Raw genomic sequence first — 19,127 nt, forward strand, 5'->3', positions numbered from 1 at the left:
CCATGAGGGGCTGGTTTCTTGTTTTCTCAGTAGCTTCAGGGGCCCTTGCAGGGAAGTTTCCAGTTTGCTCTCTTTCTCTCTGTGGCGACAGCACTGCTTTGGCGGTCTCCGTTCAGAGAGCTTTCATGCTTCCAGGCCTGCCCTGCCCTCCTCGTCCTGTTCCCTCACAGTACTGCTTATGGCCATGCACCTCACTGCTCTGCTAACCTCAGCTGGGGTGGTTGTGCCTCTTCCTCAGAGGTGTTGGGACGTGAAACTCATCAGCTGCACATCCAGGTCCTGCAGCAGCCATCAGTAGCATTTCCCTCCCTCTCCCTCGTCCTTCAAGAGGAGAAAATCTGTTTTATTCCAAAACACTGATCTGAAATACCATGTTTTAGAATGCAGTGGGAATTTCCCATTCTGGAACAATGAGAAACATGGGCAGAAGTAGATTTCTTCTGCTTCTCCCTGTGTTTTGCAGACTGGATGTTAAAGAATATCTACGTGTTAAAATTAGGTGCAGTAACAATGGTTATACATCACACAGTAGCATCAGATCCAAACAGAAACAGCGCACACAATGCAGATTTTTAACCAGTCTTTTATTAATGGAGCACTGGTCTTCTGAATGGAAGACCAATATATATATAATATATATAATATACATATATTATATACACTATATAATACTGTATACATGTATATTCTATATATATTATATAATGTATATATTGTATATATTATATAGTGTACATATCAACACTATAGATGTACTATGTACAATAATATACACTATACAATATATGTATATAATATATATTATGTGCACTATATATGTATATTATATATATATTATATAACATATAATGCTATGGAAAATAGAGCACGATGCTTGGCATTTCAAGATCATAGTGTTCATGTTCATGTGGCCATGCTGAGGTTTCACAAAATATCTGCAGTCTGGATTTTGCTACCTTTTGAGTACTTAACTTCAGAATGTTAGTGCTGGTGGTCTAATATTTGTATTCATAATTTCAGTTTTAGTTCTTGTGGCCTAGAGGAATTCTGTCTGTTTTGACTGTGTGGTGGGTCTGGGGAAGGTGAGTGTCCTGTTGCCACTGCCTGGAGACTTCACTGCAGTTGGAAGGCTAGCTGGAGGCCTGAAAAATGCTTCTGGCCCCTACCCTGACAATAGACAATTGTAAAATAACTCACTGTGTGATAAGATAAAACAAATATCCCCAGGCCTTCCTTGTGGCATGACAATTTTCAGCTGTAAAAGATAGCTTCCTGGGATGTCCTTCAATTTGCAATCACTTGCTATGAGACAAAAGCAAAAATATTACCTACCACTGAAGTAACAACATGCTGACCAAGAATGTTAAATATATGAAAATGGTACCAAAATTACAACAGGTTGACAACAAGCATTTTTCTTTGATAGGCGTGAAAAACATGAATAGCCTTGCAATATAGCCTGGTGGTCCCATTTTACAGCAAGGGCAATGTATTTGTTATTTATAACAGGTTAATCAATGATTAACAGACATCACAATTAATGGTTAATTGATTGTTTTAGACTTAGTTCACACGTGGCTTGCAGCAATCTGTAACATTGCATTCACACTGTAATGTATTTATAGCAGTTATTAATCACACACTAGTGTTTTTTAAATGGTCCCATTTTATTAGGTGTAACCAAATTCTCAATAGCACTTCAGCAAATGTGAGTTCTGCCTTCACATTAGCAAAAGGGAAAATACGACAAACCAGCTAACTTGGCCTTGCTTTCTGCAATGTCAGAAAACTATAAACTGCATAAATGGGAGGCACTATCACATTATGAAAGCAATTTTAAGAAAAATGTGCCATTTATGGAAGAAGCACACTTAAAGATTTTTGTAATTACAAATATTTGTACTGTTAAGTGAATTGCATTAAAGTATTTGCTGTTGTTGCTTTATTTCCCTGGAGGACTCTTATGTAGTGGGAGCTTTGTTATGCTGATAAATGTGCCTGAAAGCTTTATAATGTACTGATGCATTGTAATGATAAATAGATCTGGTTAAGTAGTAAAGATCAAACACACAATTAAACAGACTGTAATATACATCTTGCTGAGCAAGGGAAAACAATAGTGGAATCAGTACAGATGAATACAAATGGTTTTATTGAACCAAGCAAAAAATATTTTCTTATGCCTACAAAATGAGGAAATCTGGCCTGGTACTTGCATAAACAGAATTATAAAGTCCTGAAACATATAAAAATATCTTTGAGATGTTGAGTATTTATAGCTGATAGACAGGGCTTTCTTTGACCGCTTAGAGTTGTAGAGATATACAATAAAATGGGTGTTAAGCAGATTGGCACGGTGTGGGATTGATCCGAGAAGAGCTTGGGCACAGTGGGCAGGGCTCACAGGTCTGACGCAGTGGTAAAACTAACAAAAACATGTTGCACTTGACAGAAATATTAGAACTGAATATTGGCAGCACCTGCTTCCATTGTCCCAGATTTCCTTTCCTAGAACCTTTCCCAGCAGGGAGGCTGGTTCATGCTTGGCAAGGTCACGGAGGCTTCATGCGTCTTACTGTCGTTTGCTCTTCTGAGTACCAGGAGAAAACGTGGTTCAGAAGGAGAGAGCTTAAAGAGGGAATATGGCTGTGCCTTCCTCAAGATTCACAAAAATAAGCCTTTAGCATGAAGGCGCTGAGAGGGACTTTCATTCAAAACTCAGAGCAGTACCAGTGCGACCTGCTTGCAGCTTATCCTTGTCCTTTCCAATGCTGAATTGCTCTGAAGGGTGCTTTAAGGAGATTTCCTTCACGGGGGTACCCATGGCCAAGTCAGTGCAGTAGGAATTTTATAGCTCGTTGTACAGATGTTGTGGCAAAATAACTCCTGGAGGATTTAGAATTAGGCGGGATATAACAGCCAGAAGAAACAGTTAATTCTCCTGGATTGACTTTATGTGGGCTCTTACCCTACACAGCGCTTTGCCCACCTGGAATAGTGTAAGCAGTTTAGATTCCTTCACAGTATCAGGGTATTAGCGAGACTCAGGGGAGAAATCAAATCCCGCTTCATGCATGCCAACAGCCAGCCCCCTAAGCTGTGTGCACACTGGCTGATTATGGTGTAAGCCCCCCCAGTGCTCCCCAAGTCCTGCTGTGCTACTGGCAACCTCCTCGGAGACGAAACCCATCCGGCTCGTGCATGGGCTTGCCAAGGATGTACAGCGGGGTAGGTTCCAGCCAGCAAACCTGTTATTCCTAATTCACCGTGCACTGCTAACTACTAAAAGCTTTGCACGGCCTCCAGGAAGTTGGGTTTATTTAATGAGAGGCAAGGGGGTAGTAAATACTTCCAGTTTCTGGAGCTTAAGGGGAAAAAGGAGTGGCCAGAGAAGGTGGTGCGCCCCCATGCATCTGGCTTCTCACCCCCTCAGCTGCAGGTGCTGTTCAGCGCAAAGAGCCCTGTAGGAGTTTGCAGCAATGTGCATTCAAATCAAGCTGTTTTCGTCTCTGTAAAGAAACTTGTGCTGACTGCAGGACCTGTGTGGGACTCCACCAGACTGCCTAACTGCTGCTTAGGCATCTAAACCCCTTTACAGAGCCGGGCTGTAGACCTGAGTGCTGCAGTTGAACCCATTTTTCACCAGCTCAGAACCGACTGTGGAGAGAAGCCCAGCCCGGCAGCCAGTGGCTTTGCTTTATTCGGGCTGAGCTGGTCCATGGTTCCTCAGCCATAAATGTGGTTTTTCCCTCCTTGCAAGCAGAGTGTCTGCCAAGGCTGGAGAGAAGGCAGGAGCTGCATGGAGGAGGTCACAGACCGGCAGGGACAACCCCACTCGATGGGATGTGGACGCGGGAGGATTTTTTGATGTCTGTCGCTTTGTGCCGTCCCTTTGTCAGGGAGTTTCCAGCCCAAAGGTTATTTTGGATGCTTGCCTACTCCCATAAGCTCTGCATGCTCGGAACAATTTCAGCTCTGCTTTAAGACAATAATTGTAATCAAATCTCATGCTCTGCTGCCTCGGCCAGTCCCCTCCGTGGAGCAGATGGGAAGGGGGGCTCGAGCCAGCAAGGGTTTTCCCTCTCATCCCAGCACACAACTGGCCTGATGTATTTGGAGAGGGCTCCTTTGTTTTTCCCTTTGGCTGCCTTCTGCTTCTCTCCAGGTGTCAGGGACAGGCTGCAGCTGGAAAATCCTGGGCAGGGGTTTGAAGTGCAGGGAGGGAGGAAGTTTTTTCTCTGCCTTCTGCTGCCCCTTGCTCACACGTCCAGGCTCAGAGAAAGCCCGGCTGAGAGCAGGCAGGCAGAGGAGATGTTCTGAGGTATCTGCCAGTTGAAGACCAGCACTGATGGTGTCAGGGCAGCTGGTTGTGTTGGATGGTCCCTTGGTGCCTCCTTGTGTCACCTCCTTGCATCACCTCAACCAAAAAAGCAGGATGGCACCTGGTGGGCTCTTGTGCCATCTGACCACCAGTAAGCCTCATTTAATAACCCCAAATTATGTGGTAAGTCTGGAAAATTGAGGATTTTTTTTAAGGAAAATTTTACTGGAATGCATTTGGATCTGAAACCTCTTAAAAAAGGCTGGGAGTGAGGAGCCCCAGGTCAGACCCAAACAGGAGAATTCAGCTCCTCCAGAGCCCACGGTTGTCTGGCTGCTCGCAGGGAAGTCGTGGCACAGCCACAGGACTCGTGCTTCCCATTGATTCTCTCCCTTGATGAAAGCTCCCAGGGATTTGGTGTTTTATTTTATTTTCAGCAATGGCTGATGATGTTTCCTTTGTGCAGCAGCTCTTCTGTATTTTCTTCCCATTTTGGCTTATCAGAATAGGAAATTATATGTAAATGTCACAAGCAGTAGCTGCTGAATGTTTAAATTCTCACTTTTGCTGCATTCTTAGTGTTCAAATTCTTTTCATCCTCCTTCCCTATTTTATTTTTTTTTTTTTTTTTTTTTTTTTTTTTTTTTAAAGGCCACTAAGGCTGATTATGGCTTTCTACATTATATTGGTTGCAGAGTTTGTTCCTGCATCCCATTGTACCCAGTGACTGAGATTAATGAGATGTTCATTCTCTTGAAGGGTGATGGCAATGACTTGATTGTTAAAACAAAACAAAACAAAACAAAACAAAAAAACACATAAAGAAACCACCAACACCAACAACAAAATTAAAAAATAAAAAGTTCTGTGCACATTCTTTTCCCAGATTTTGGGGGCTTCAGGATTGAAATCAGCCCCACCAAACTTATGATGGTGCTTTTGATCTGGATCCTCGCTTTATTCATGGTTGACTGATTCGCCAAAACATGCCTGGGGAGTGTTTAAAAAAATCTGCTGTGCCTGCAGGAAGGGGGCAGGCAGCACCCACAGGACTGCAGAGGACCGTGCGTACCCCATAAATCGACAGGCACAGCACCTGCAGACCCCTCAAGGCCCCCAGCTGTGAGTTCCCCATGTACAAACCCAGAGGTTCTCCTGCCACCCAAAGGCCCAACCACCAAAACGAGCTCCTCATACCCATTTTTTTTCACATCACCAGGCTGCCCACCACCATCTCCTCTGCCAGATCCTCCCATCTTGGCCCCCTTCCTCCTTTTCCACAACCTCACAGGCTGCCCTAAGTGTGCACCCCATGCATTTAGGGTGCTGGCACGAGGGTGCCAGGCAAGGGCTGCTGCTGTTAGAGCTGTTGTCTTTGAGATCTGCTGTTTCTTGCGCTTTTCTTAAAGGATGTGCGGCAGTTTCACATCCGCTCTCACATAAGCAGCTGTCTTGATGAATATTTGCCCAAATCATTACGCTATCTAGCAGTTAGCCTGTAAAAAGGCCCAGCACCATTTGTGTGGTAATGGGAGGCTTTCTCAGAAGTGTTTTGGAAGCAATCAGCTAAACTAATAGGATTTTATGTAAACCAATCTCTTTCTTTAGATCAGGATTTTTTTTTTATTATTTTTTATTTTTTTATATTTTTTTCTGGAGAGGAGGGTAAGGGCTTTTTTAATAAATGCAAATTGATATTCCAATGAAAATGGAAATGAGAGAAGTTCACTGCCAGGGTAAAATGCTGCGACTTCGCTCTGGCGGCAGGCTGGCTTGTGATGCTCTGCACATCCCCCAGCAGCCACACCGAATTTCTCAGGTGCCGAGGCAAAAATCCTTCCTCCCACTGTCACATCATAGTGGGGCACAGGCTGGGCTGGACTTTTTCTCACCCCATTAAAGCAGCGTTGTCGGCGGTGCCCCCAGCTCTGGACTTCTGCAGAGGGTGATGACAGGTGGTTCCAGAGAGGTGGACGAGCAGCTGGGTCATTGCTTGTTTCTGCTGTGAACCAGCAGCTCTGGTGCTGTGAAACATGAGGGTTTTGTGCCTCTCCAGCAGGGGTTGAGAAAAGGATGAGAGAGAAACGCTCAGAAAGCTGATTTATGTTGTATACTCAGTGCTCCGCTTCTGAGATAAGAGCTTTGCACTAGGGAACTTGCTCGCTGCTGAATCCACCTGCTGCAGAGGGCTTTTGCTGCAAACTCTGAATGCTTCCTCGCTTGGGACGCTGCTGAGGGGACTTTCCTGGCTCTGGTCCCGGTGCCTCTCTGCAGAAGGAGCTGGAAGGGGCCTGGCATGTGACAACAGATTGGCCATGTGGAGCGTGGGCGGGCTGAGGCTGCTGCAGTCAATCGTCCAGCTGCTTTCGGGTTTGGATGGAAAGAATAAAATAATAAAACCCCTCTGACCCATGTGTAGGCACTGTGGTGCTGCTGGAAGCGCTGTGCGAGGAGCCAGGGCCAGGCAACCCAAAGGATTTCAGGGAAAAAACTGCTTCTCTGTGAGGTTGAAGCTGCTTTGGGGCAGCAGGGTTTTGGGCTTGTCTGCCTCCTGTAGCAAAGGACAGCCACTGCTCATGGCAGAAAGGTGCAATGGGTGCCCCAGGTTGTGGAAAGCACCCACCAGCACGCACAAGGGCTGCGGAGCATCAGGGTCCTGGTGCAGCTTGGACGTACCCAGCACCAGCCTGGGAAGAGCCACGGTGGGGTCACACACCCATAAACGCTGTTGCACAACATTGTTTGAACCTGATAACACTGTAAAAGTCTCTCTAACACCAAAAAAAAACTATGCAGGAAGTGGGGTAGTGAATAGCTGTTTATCATTGTGCACTGGTAGGTGGTACCGGGAAGGTATGCAGACCACAAAGGGCAAAGGTAAACAAGTCAACAGGGCACACAGTCCCTTGGAAAGTCCCTTCTGAGCATCTTGGATGGGAGGTGGAGAACAGAAATGGTTTTCTACCTTATTGGATGTGGCACAGTGGCCACAGAAATGGCAGGAGTCTGTTTTCAGGAGGGATGTGTTTTGGAGGTGCAGTAGTGGTCAAGGAAAGCAAGCAGAGGTCGGTGCTGTTATCACATCAGCACTGACTTAAACCAACTGCTCTGGCTTGCCAGTGTTTTTAATTAACCTCATGCCCTGTGTTATACTGCAAATCACTTATGAATCATGTCTCGAGTAGGGACCTGAGGTCAGCTGAGGCTCATAAACCACCTGGAGAGTAAAGGAGAGCATTTGTGGTGTGCTGGCTTGGATGGCAAAGCTGGTTTTAGAAACATCTTCTTCCCTCCACTTTCTCTGCTCTTTAGTTTGTGCCAAGACAGCTGTTGGTGGTGCTACCCTGCAAATGAAGTGATTCAGGGTAAAAATTCCTTTAAAAAATAATTTTGGAGGGGTTATTTTTAACATGCATCTCTTTAGTGTGCAAGGCTGGTCCAGCAGTTCTCCTCTGAGATGGGACTTGCTCAGCGACCTCAGCCTTACAGAGGGACTTTGCTCAAGTTTTGGTCAGGTGCAACAGGAGTAGTCTAATCAGCCCCTGTGATGTGAAAACCAAGACCCAGAATACAAATATGCCTGGTGTGTTACTGTTAGGCCTGCCTGAACATTTAACATTCAGGTTTTAATCTAACAGCAGAGTATAACTAACAGTAATCTAACGGCAGAATACAACAGCAACTAGAAAAGTCAAATCGAACATATTACATATGCATTTATTCAAATGTGTTGTCACATTTGAAACCACATATAATGGTATAAACAACATCAGAAGAAAGAATATGATTTTACACTGTGATCTTTTTCTAACCTTCCTAATTGCAGACTGTCCAAAAAGAACAAGAAAAGAGCAGGGGGCTTTGGTTTTCCACATTCCTAGTGTATACAATTTTGCTCTTCCAGATAACACAGATAACACCCACTAGATTATTAAACTGAATATCTAAACTGTTACCTGGTTTACATGCTTATTGTGTTTGTCTGGGCTACATTAAATTTATATGAATAAAATGTCACTCTTGAATCAAAAAATCAAGTAGCTTTTGTTCGCCTGACATCTCAATCCACCTCTGGAGATACATTCAGAGAGGCCTTGGAAAGTTTGTTTAAACAATTTGGTTTCTGGCAGATCTATAATTTCAGTATTCAATAAAAATACTACTGAAGTTTCAAACTGCACCAGATTTTATATCTTCTTAGACAGAAAGTAAAATAAATAGAAACCAATCCTGATACTGACAGGGAACATTAAAAACAGTCTTAAAACCAATTCAGCTTGATCAGAAAGGGTCAATTAAAAATGTTTTTGATGGAAAATGCGGTTTCTGCAAAAAAAATAATTCAGCTTTGATTGGTAAAGTTGAAACAAAACCTTTCACTGTGGTTTGGATCTGCCAGAATAATAATAAAAATCTCTTTTAAAAAATGAATCCAAACTCTTTCAGGGGAGGCTGCCTCTAGTTTAAGCTGTTGTTCTTCATTTGGCTTCTGTAAGCTGTGGGTTAATGTTACCTATAAATGGGATATGCCGACAATGCGTGGACAGTCCTAGAAACATTTCTTCCCACTGTTTTTTCCTTACTTCTCTATTACAGAGCTCCCAGGAGCTCTCTGCTACCTGTGTGAATGGCAGACATGGGGAAAGCATTCTCTTTTAATTGAGTGGTTGCTGATAAAAACACCTGAGGGTTTAGTGCTTGTGCTTTGCATCACAGCAGGGGTTTTGGAGGAAAAAAGGGCAATCCTAGTTCTTCCCATTGAAAGGGAGAAGCAAGGAAGGGCTGACATTCCCTAAATACAAGTCTGCTTATGCACTAATAAGGTTGGAATTTCATAGCAGACTTTCAAACCTGAAAAGTGGAGGGGAAGGCCATGGAGGGGAACAGTTGAGAGGTGCACCTGCAAAGACATAATTTGTTTCTTAATGTTTAAGGCGGCTGGACTTCTGTTTCAGCACAAAAGATGGAAGCTGCATCAGGAAGTTGTGGAGTTTTCAATGTCTTTAAAGCCAAGCTGAATAGATTTTTCAGGTATGACACAGTTATAACCAACACCCATAGTTATAGCACCTCCCTGGTGTCTTCGAGTCCTGGTGGTGGGTGGTGTTGAGTTTTTGTCTCGTACAACTCATGTAGGCTGCAGGAGAGTCTCATGCAAGATGCAGCTGAGATGCTTCACATCTCCAGGTGTCTCTGCTGGGTATGTTCTCTGTGTGGACTGTGCAGCACTGACAGATTCCTCCCTGCTGGAGGATAACTTCATCCTGTTATGCGTGAGGAGAGACATCTTTCATCCAGGGAGGTGGTCCAACAAGGCAAGGACATACTGTGTTACCCTGACAGTTCAAGGGGAAACAAATTGAATCAAGCATGGAAAAGATCTCAAAACTTCATAGGCATAGTTTTGTGCAGGACAGAGGGGCAGGAAGAACATTGACATTGACCTTCTGTAGTAGTTTAAATGAAAACTTAAAGAAACCAGACACTCCTGCAGGATGGAGAGGCTTCTTTTTATTGAAGGAATGACTCAAATCTGCAAACCCTTTTGCTAACCATGACACAAGCTTCTCTTCCTTGCTGTCTTCATGTAATATTAAACTGATCTAATACACTAAAACAGTATTACAAAGGTTGCAGCTGTAATATCTTTGATTCTACTTACATCTTACATGTCTTCTGCCATAGTCTGAAGTTGCTCACCTCTGCAATAGCTCCCAGACATCTAAACTCCCTTTATGATCAATGGAGACCAAAGCACAGCATCTCAAGCCCTTCATCCTGTACCTACCTGTTTGGCCAGACACCAGATGGCCAGATGTTTTGGCCAGATGTTGATTTCTGGTGAGGTGAAGCCACTCTGTTCCATGGCTTCTTACCTCAGCTATAGCTAATCAGAAAAGGATGAAACAGATCTTTTAAATTAGCCACCCCAAAATTGCTCAGTAAAGTTAAAAATTTTGTAACACTTTCTTGCCTTTTTTTTTTTTTTTTTTTTTTTTTTTTCCTCTCATAAAGCAGTTATTACCACCACTTAATTAAGTTGTCACAGACTCCAAGGTGTGTTGATAACCACTTTACAGGTTGTCATTCGTGCTCTGATCATGTCTCAATGGCTTTCTCAGCTGTCTGGACTGAAGAGTTTGCCTGTTTAAAATATTTTGGAATCCATCCACTTTGGCTTTTCTCTAGATTTTTCATGGCACAGAAAAGCACAGTTGGACACTTATCCTACTCAGTGGAGTCCTCAATTCTGTTTCCATCTGGAATCACACAACAGTACTTGTGGGGCACTTAACTTGGCTGAAGAACGTGTTATGGATTTGATCCTCTGAACTTAGTGAAAATCTGCTTAAGGGGTAAGTTCCAGATGATCACAGTTTCAAAATCTCTTCACTGAGCAGCACCAGGAGGAAGGACCCATCCTTGGCTTCTCTGCTGGGCCAGGAAGACCAACAGGATAGGAGACCATCTCTCCTCCATGCCACCACATCAGAAATGTTAATGAAGGTGGCAGAGCCTTGGCAGCCTGTTCTTGGAACAGGGTCACCAGCCTATGTCTGAGACCAGCCTTGAGTGATTAGTAAAGTTTGTATAGTGTATAATGCTGTGTTTTACATTAGGTAAGCAAGAAGCACTGATACATGTGCTGCATTCCCACCAGTGCTTTATTCTTTTTATGTCTTTTACTTTGCTGGTCTTGATAGTGGTGCTTCCAGATGGTGAGACCTAGGTGTTTTTTTCTGTATTTCTTTTTAGTGCCTCTAATTGAGATAAGTCTAGTATGCAGATAGCTGGTAAAATAAGCTGCCTTTAAGTGGGAAAAACTGTGCTGTCTGTCTAAGCTTAAGTGCTTTTATGGCCATTAACTCCAGAGGCTATAGCTAATTGCTCTTTTAAATACAGGTCAGAACTGATGCTCAGGAGCTGTAGACAGTAGGGGACAGAAGCTTGCATCCAGACTGTCTCTTCATGTTGCCCAAATGTCTGTCTATTTACGGAAAAACAGTCAGGAGCAAGGGCCTGGTGCACGTTGGCTGCTTTGCGTCCCATAGGATCAAAACTCAGCAATGGCTCCTTCTTAAATGCACAGTGAGCAGGGATACTATGGGATATCTCTTCAAAAGAGACACGTGTCTGAAGGCTACTATAGAGGCACAGAGTACCCTGTGCTTCAGGTAGCCTGTCTGTGGTCTTAGGTGCTGCTTAATTTTAGAGATGGACCCAAAGTGGCTGTACAACATAACTGCTGGTCCTACGGCTCCTTTGGGAGTCAGAGAATTGCTGCTCCCCCAGTGACTATAAATGACTTATTGCAGGGTCATCTAGAACATCTGTTGCTAAGTAGAAATGTGAATTCTGTTTTCTCAAGTCATCAGCATCACCAGGGCCCCAGGACCATCTGACCTCACTCAGTGCACATAGCACATTCGACCATTATCTATATTGTGCCCCAGGGGATGGCAGGAGAGCGTTGCATTGGCAGGTGCATTGTCACAATCTATGAGGGCTAGGTTGTGTTTGTGAGGCTTTATAGAAAATGTGTCTGCTGTGGCTTTTCTCGCCTTTATTACTTTCATCCACCCCATCTGTTGATTCCCCAAGGAAGAAACTTGCATGAATCATCTGATGGCCATTTTAGAAGATTCATCGGTGGGGCTGATGTTCCACTTTGCTGAGCAGTGCTGGTGCTGCAGGGATATATCATTTCAGAGAGCTGTCAGTATTTCATACAGCTGCAGTCCTCTCTGCTGACTGGGAGTTATAGGAGTAATGAAACACTCTAGCATTTCCATGCACTTCCAGGCTGATTCAGAAACCCTAAACCCTAAAATCTGCCCTTCGTGCTATTGATGTCCACGGTCCAAGTTCCCATCCAACTAAACTCCAAGCCTAAATTTCAGAGCGGTTAGTTAAATTGGACAGGTGTTTGGGAGCTGTGTTAGGTGGGAATGGGAGGTAAAAATGCTTTGGGATTTTGTAAATTGTCTGCAGAGGCTCCTTGTGCATGGGGTAGTCCCTCCTGCAGCCCGAGCTGTGCGGAGCAGCTCCAGCTGGTTGGCAGGTGTGCGGCAGCGGTGACCTGGTTTGGGAGCAACCTCTGCTGACCTCCCCAACATGCCAAGATAAAGCTCAGCCACATGTTCCAATGCAAACTTTTGTGCCAAAAGGTCACTGTCCAGGTGGTCTTTGAAAGAAGCTGCTCTCCTGTGGAAAAAATATCTTCAGATATCCCAGGAAAAGGGAAGACCGCTGCTCAAACACTTATTTTTTTTTCCTTTTTTCATGGATAAATAATGCAAAACAAAGGTGTTTAAACATCAAGGGAATCTGCTCAATTCTTAGCTGTGTAATTAAAATGCATTTGGGTGCAAAGGCACGAAAAGGAAGCATACAGCTGAGGGTCCCAGTACTGCTGATAGCGCCAAATAAACCAAAAGGTAAATCCTGTGTTCCCACAGCCCAGCTTGAAGTACCATCACTGGGTTTGAGGGCACTGAGATGTTACTCCTGAGAGGCTGTTAAAAACTCCTGGCTGCCATGGTGGAAGTGGAAAGGTCTGTCTGTATCGCATGGTGATGGCTTGTGGCTCCAGTTTTGGAAATCAGTTTTGGCTTTTCAGAGCTCTTTTGAAGTTGAAGAGCACGGTGCTTGAGACTCCCAAAACCTAGGTACAGACAGATTCTTGATGTCTTTTTCCTATTTGATCATCCAATTTTATTAGGTTTCTCTAACAGTGAAAGTTGAGTGCCTTACCAGAAGTGAACTGCCTAAATGCCCTGCAAATTGGGATCCAAGTCATATCTGTCTGAAGAGGAAAGCATTCCTACCTGACTTACATACCTCTGGAAGTGTTAGCTGTTATCTGAGCAATAAAATGTCTTATGGGCTCTTGAAAATTCCACACGGGACAGGATATTTTATTGTATCAATCCTAATTTCTACATAGCTGAGACATAAGGTGATGCCTAACTGCAACTAGAAATAAAAGCCCTGTGATTACGAAGGGAGCTCAACACTCTTTCCTGTTCACTCTTTGGAGGTGGGACCATCTTTTCAGTGCTGCCATTCATTCTGACTTATCAAGTTTCCATCAATAAACCATCCAGTCAAGTCCTTATCTGCAGCTCATAAAACACTGCTCTCTGCCTCACCTTTCCCGCACGAGAAATCCGCAAGCATGAGTGCACACAAGTGGCCTGCCAAGGCACTGCTGAGAAGAATTTATAGGCTTCCTGCATATTCATGTGGTTACTTACACAACTTTCCATGATTGTGTTGTTCTATATACCTATTCGGCTCCTTGTGCTTGTGGAGGTGAGGCTGTGTGCACCCAACATTTGCTGTGCTCCCATCGGTATGTGGTGTAGGGCTTCTTGTAGCCCTCTGCCCATGGGCACATCTGCAGTGCCCACCCCAGCTGCAGGCGTACAGGGACCCAGCGCTGTAGCTGAGCTGCTGGCACCCGTGTGCATGGGTTTCCTATCACCTGATCCGGAGGAAAATGGCTCTGACGACTCATTTCTCACATGGTCATTTTTTCCAACCAGACCCAGTCATTCTGAAAGAGCAAGCTGCCAGCAGGCCCCTGCACTTGCATTACCTGTGTCGAGTCAACTTAGACCAGGGGAAATCCACCCCCTTCTTCCCTTTCCCCCGTGAAGGGAGGATGTGTGTCTGGTGGGAAGCAGGACAAGGTAACTGTGCTGTCTGTTGTGCTTTGGTGGCTCTCTCTGGACTTTTCTGCTGGACTTGCAGTGCCAGAGAGGATGGGGTCCTGCTGTGGAGCAAGAAGGGACACTCTTGGCCAGTGAATCATCTTGGCAGCAGTCAGTCTAGCTGCAGGAAAAAGGGAGATGCTGGTGAGAGACGTTTCTGAGATGCGTGTTCCTCTGTCAGTGGAACAACTGAGCTTGTTATTCTTGTGGTATAAATTAAAGCTGCGCTTTGCGGCTTTGACTTGTATCGAAGCCAAGCAGAGTGCAGGGAGAGAGCTCTGAATTAAGTGCTCGGATCAGTCATATTGTAAAAGCTCAAAACTGAGCCAAAAGGCCACCTCGGTTCAAGCTCCAGAGGGGAAGCAGGAGTGCATATCATCTGTGGTCTGTCTTTGCTGGACACGAGGTTTCGTTCACGTGCTCCAGACACATCAGGGCATCTCCACCAACAGAGAGCTCCAAAGCTTGTTCCCAAAGTGCGGTGCTGGAGGTATTGAACTACGGTAAGAGCCAGAAGGGGCAGTGGGCAGCACATGTGTGCTGATGTGCTGAGTATGCTTTTTCATTTATTTATTTTTTTAATTTTAGGATTGTCTCCCTCTTGGGCCCTATACTTCTAGGTGCAACAGAGATCTGGAGCCATAGTTTCAGAAAGTCCATGTAGCTTTCATATCTGCAGACTTATCTCTGGCCTCATGCACTTGGTGTGAAAGTACCTGCAAGTGCAACTGAATGCCTCTAAGCAAGGTGAAATGAGCCTCTTTTTGTTATTCTATAAAGCCATATCATGCTCTCAGCTTTAATGCTTCCTAAAGATCCAGCCACACTCTCTCGGGAGCACAAGGTAGAACTGGGAAAGGTCCAAAGAGAGGGAAAAGCTACAGAAGATTGAGGGCCTTTACAGTAGGTCTTCTCTTAGGGTTTTCTCAGCTGAGCGTACGGATTTTGACTCACTGGGATTTCACACAAAGTGTGAAAATCTCATAGCACCAAAACAATCTGATCGAAGTACTTTTTTTTTCCCCAGAAATAGCTGAGTTCAGCTGAGTTGGCATGGGCTGTGGTGGATCCAAAGGTGGATTCAGAAAGAGCTTCAAGAAATTGTCAGGAGGCCAGATCACAGAGACACCCGAACATCACAGGGGTCCAGATTCAACCCCCTGCTTGAGCTGTTGCTAAACTCTGTTTCCAAGAAGCTAGGGAGTTTGGCCAAGAGTTACATCCTCTCCTTCCCTGTGCAAGTCACAAGACTCTGGATGGACCTTTGCTCTGAATCACATTCAGGCCCTAACGTTTGGAGTTTACCTGGCAGCAAGCCCCAATGATGTAAGCAAAAATTGTAGTGCCAGCACTTGTTTGGGATGTGACATTTGTTTGGATTGTCCTGGTTAGTGTCATTTTCCTTCTGTATATTGAGTTATACACCCTAGTATTGTTCATGTGGTGGAACAGTCACACCCTATGAGCATTTTTGTGGCCCACAGATCTATTTCCTTGATTCTTGCTCATATACGGTCATGAGACTGAGTAGTGGCAGCTGGGGTTTGAGAAAGCAAGTAGCGATTTTCTGCATGCACAGGAGGATACCTTCAGAGAAGTTTCAATTTCAGAGAGTGCTGACCTCCAAAGCTTTTTTAAGATTAGGTCAGGCTGGACAGCTCAAACCAGAAGCGTCCAAAATCACCAATCACTTGAAAAGCTGGCACTAAAGCCATCAGAAATAAGCCAACCCTCGCATAAAAGCTACAGATAGTTATTACCTGCATAAAATATGATTTGCAAGTTTACTTTAATCATTATGCAAATGGAAGTTAAGCCCTCACTTATGGCGTGATAGATTCAATGTCATTTATCCTGTATAACAAAACTGATTCATTAAAGTTTTCTGGCATTTTGCAATCAGTAAAGCTTGATTTTGCCTCTGTGATGGAACAACTCACGGAATAAATACCGGCTTTTCTCGGTGTGCATAATAGTGCTGGTGCAGCGTTTGTGTTTGTAAATGTTCCTTTAATCGGAGAGAAGTAAAATAAGAAAACAACACAAATCTTTGAATAAAGCTGTTAACTGGAAAGAAAGGTTAACTGGAGCTTTGTTTCCTCTGTGACTGCTGAGATGCCATTTTTAGCTGTAGCCACCTGGGCTAGGCATGCAGATCATACATGTGGTGCAGAGGGATGGAAGATGTGGTGTATCAGGTTTGCCTGCTCCTGGATCAGGCACAACCCCCCCGGCCGTCCCACTATTTCTGCATTGATCCCACCAGAGCTGCAAGAACAAGGTCAGGAGGAAAACTTCTTGCTGCCAACCTACAGAGTTTTAGAGGAGCATACATCATCTGTGAGCAGAAAGTACCCCTGGACACCATCTGTCACTACTTGCTAACCAGCTAGCTTGGTGCTCTCTGAGCTTCTTGCTGGTCACTGCTGGGGGGCCCCCACAGGGCTGGAGAAGATCAGAAGGAATGTCTGGCAAACACACCACTTCCTTCCTGGGCTGTCTGTCCTCACTGTGACTGCCTTGTCCTGTAGGGCTGTGAATGCTTCCCAGAGGTAATCACACCAGAGAGCACCACATGCCTCGTTTAGATGCCTAATCACAGTTTGAGTTCCCTGTGGAGAGTGCAGGGCCTTCAAGGAACGTGGCGTGTGTCCCTCCATCGTGGGGGAGATTTTTCCCTTCTTGCACATCTGTAGTGCATCCATCAGCAGCATCTCAGCCTCCTGAAGTGCAGGGACATGTGCCTGGATGCTCACTGATCACACAGCTGAGAGCCCAGGCTGCATGGTAGCACCAGCAGCACCTCCCAGGGGAGGTGCAGGTGCTCTAACAATATTCACTGTATGCATTGAAAAATGCCATTCCCAGCCATGAGCCGATGCAGTGCCACTCTTCCGCAATCCAGACAGAGTTTGCAACACTCGGGTCCATTCACTAGCGCTGTTTGTTTGAACAAGGAGCTCTTTTGTTGCTCTATCAAAGTCTCGCTGACATAGCCTGCGGCTATGAACAAATGTGTGGCAGCAAGCTGGAGCATCGAGGAGGCAGGAAGCATGTTCAATATTGATAAAGAGCAGAACGGGGGCTTGTTTAAATTGTGCGCAGACAACTTTTCCATAATTAAGGGAGCAGCAGACGTGATCCCTTGCCTGTAAATGAAATGACTAACAAAAGCAGGAGACGCACACAACGCCTGCAAGCAGGAGTGATCACGAAGGAGTGATCACGGAGATAGATTCCTGAGGACAGGCCGTACATGCCACTCATTCCTCTGTTCCCAGCTGGCAGCAGGGGTGTGAGGAAAACTCATGCTATGTCCTCAGTCATTAAACAGTGCATGCCTTGAGCCCTAACTGAATGTGCAGCCCCCTTGTACGAGGCCCTGTACAGCTCCTAATCCCCTTGTTCGTGCCAGAATGATTCAGCCTGCAAATGGAGTGTGTGGAGTAAGGGCCCAAATCAGCCTCCGCACGTATCCTATGTTTGTTCCTGAGAAATGTGTGCCTGTGCTTCAATTCATAATGAAATGAAGACTTCTGGGCAGTGAAAAATGGGGCAAGGGAACTGCTGGGAGAGGTAGTTTGCTTGCTGCTGGAGTTGTGCATGGTGTTTACTTGGAGTATGTCTTTGTGCCTGGTGGACGTTGGTCTGAACTGCGGTGTTAAAGATGAACTGACCTGCTAGCCAGCTTCTTCCAGATGCCATTTACCCTGTCTTGCCCCTGGGAATGGGGAGGTGTTTCTTCTTTCAAAGCTTTGTGTGCCTTTCACCAAATAGAAACTTGAAAATTGCTGGAAAATGCTGGCACATCTCACCTCACTAGGCCATTTTAAGTCATGATCCCATTGAACAGGCCATGCTGAAATACACTTGTCTCCTCCTGGACCCCCCCTGAAGTCATAGGGATTTTGTTTCCATGTTCTTCTGATCACTGATGGTTGGAGCACGCTGATCCGCTCACAGGACGTGGTCCAGCTCAAGGCAGCTTGCTCTCCGCGCAGATCTCATCTCACACTGTTTAAAATGGGCACACGCACCCAGGTCTGTGCCAATATTGTAATTTAGCAGCTGGCATCTTTAAATGCTTGCAAGTGGGATCAATCTTTTTTTAATCATTTATGCTTAATTATTGTTTCCAGCTAACTCTCTTGTGTTTTATTGCTAGCAAGCTTCTAAAGAATATTTTTAAGCTTGAACTGAAAAGCATAATGTCACCCAGCAAAGAAGGGCTTGTCACAGTTCAGTTAAGAGACTTCTCCCGTTCTTGGAGCTCTTGGACAGGTTGATGGTAGGATCCAGGGTGTTGCTACTTAGTATAAGGCATATGGGTTAAAACACACATAAGGAAGTAAAGATTTGGGTCCTATAGCAGCCTTCCATGAAAGAGAAGTGGTCAAGGAGCTGCTGAGCTTGTCTCTGGCAGAAGGTGCAGGATGCCACAAGTGTCTCTGGGTGTAAGGCACGGATTGCCTTTCAGTATCCTGGAAAAAGTCCGTTCTCCAGGCTCACTGTTCAAAGACCCCTGCTGTTATATGTGGCCAAAAGGCAACCACAGGCTCATGGAGATTTTTGGCAACCCTTTAATTTCTCATTTAGTAATTAGCATTTAATTGTTATTGCTCAGTATAATCACCTTTCCTGAACTCTCTATTTACCTGATGTATGGAGAGAACAAACATTAAAGACCCAGCTGATTTCAGCTGCCCGACATAAGTCATTCCCTTCCGTTTTATAGCATAATTCAGGTTGGAAGGGGCCTGAGGAGGTCTCTAGTCCAACCTCCTTCTCAAAACAGGGTCAGGTATGAGGTCAGAGCAGATTATTGAATGTGCTGTGTAGAAGATCGTGTTTTTGTCACACGTTGTGTGTCAAACGTTGTGTTTGCTGATGGCAAAAACATGTTCAGTGTTTGCATGTCCCCCCTTGCACACCCACACTATACAGGGATGGAGAGAAATGAAAAGATAGAGCAGGCTCCTTGCTCTCACTGTAACGTCCCCACGGGTAGTACAATGTGGCATTTTGTTTATGAATGACTTTGGATGTCAATGGATTCGGTTGCAACAGGCATTACATTATCAGCCTCCATC

This window comes from Aythya fuligula, chromosome 4 (genome assembly GCF_009819795.1).
Source record: "Aythya fuligula isolate bAytFul2 chromosome 4, bAytFul2.pri, whole genome shotgun sequence".
Lineage (NCBI taxonomy): Eukaryota > Metazoa > Chordata > Aves > Anseriformes > Anatidae > Aythya > Aythya fuligula.